The following is a 1673-nucleotide window of genomic DNA, read 5'->3' as shown; positions in this document are numbered from 1 at the left end:
CGGTCTTTGAAGACGACGATAATCTGAACCTTTTTTGTTTAACAATTTTTCCGATATAGTGATTTAGTTTTATAAGCCGTTTGGCGTAACAAAGCGTTATTCACCTACTGTGACCACGGTCTAGGATTGTGCACGGAAGGTCAACACCTAAAAGGAAATTTAGAACGTCGCTGTGTAGTAAATGAATAGTGCAATTTCCTTACTTCAAATTTAAGCTTGCACTGTCATAATGGTGAAAATGGAAGTACTGCATATTGTGAAATTTAATCCAACTTGGTAAATTACACGAAACATGTGTACTATATAAATCACTTTTCCAACACCGAAGTTGAAACTGCTGATGTGCCCCCCGTCATACCTAACATGTCGGATTAAAATATCACCATATGTAATTAAGTACGTAGGAAAACATTCTGTTTCCTGTTTTTCGTTACTAATTGAAATTTGAAATGAACCCTTGACTCTTTAACAGAGTTTAATGTATGTGCTTGGATTGCGTTTTCATCAAGATACACACATGTTTAAAAACTGAAATGAAATTAAATGACCGGTCCATTTCGCAAAATTTCCACTCTAATTCCGCCTGTCTTTATTGCATGTTATTCCAGCACACAACTAATTAATGTGTTAGGATTTGAGACGTCATTTGTACCAGTATGCGTATAAATGTCATGTGCAAACTTTCCCTAACAGTCGGTAAGTGCTGAACTGAACATCGAAAAACGTAAGAGTTGCTCACAATCGCTGAACAAGCCATCAGTAGACCAAACTTCAGTGAAAGAATCGTGGCGTTTTACAGTATCCTACATTTTATCGATACTGTAAGTTGCAGGCGTACAAATCACGTCTGCCCTCGGGGTCACTTTTAAACTAATGTTCCGTATATTTAATTTGAGTAAACATCAAAAACTTCATGGACGCACGACCAATGGACGAGAAACGAAAGTGCAAATTACGAACAAACATTTCTCACAAACGGCAGATTTCCGACAGTAAAAAAAAAAGAAATATCCCGATCGCATCGGTTTCAGTTTATTGGTGTCGATAAAAAAGGGATGATTTAGAAATCGTTTGTTGGATTTTATAGGATTTCCTGTTATTTTTATGTTCGTCTTAGAAAATTTCGATTTCACGTTTCCTTTATAATGTTCTCCGCATTAACATAGAAAATAATATAAGTTCGTGTAAATCAAACTTGATTGACGAATAGGAAATTGAATTTTTTTAAAGGTCATTCGGTGAACTTAATCTAAGTGGCAGAGTTTAGGGATTTGATTACAACGTGACGTAAACAGTTTCCATTACATATCAATTTTTTCTATGGTGCAGATGAGATATACGAAAGTGGACAGTTAGAGCAACAAACAAAAGGTATAAGTGAGGAGCAATTAAATGAGCGAAAAGAGACAGAGCTTCAGGAAATGATGGCATAACGGCCGAAATGATAAAGAATTAGGAGTCAACTGGCATCAAAATATTAACAGGGTTGTTAAATAAAATATACAGGGTGTCCCGTGACTCGATGGACATAGCTTAACACCATATTCATTGGTCTATTTTAAGTCGAAATTGCCTTATACGCATTGTCCAAAACTCGATAATTAAGGGAATATTGAACAAAAACAATTACAGGGCATACTAGATTTGATTTATTGTACACTTAATATTACCCA

This window comes from Photinus pyralis, unplaced genomic scaffold, assembly GCF_008802855.1.
Source record: "Photinus pyralis isolate 1611_PpyrPB1 unplaced genomic scaffold, Ppyr1.3 Ppyr1.4_LG3b, whole genome shotgun sequence".
Lineage (NCBI taxonomy): Eukaryota > Metazoa > Arthropoda > Insecta > Coleoptera > Lampyridae > Photinus > Photinus pyralis.
This window is presented reverse-complemented; position numbering follows the sequence as displayed.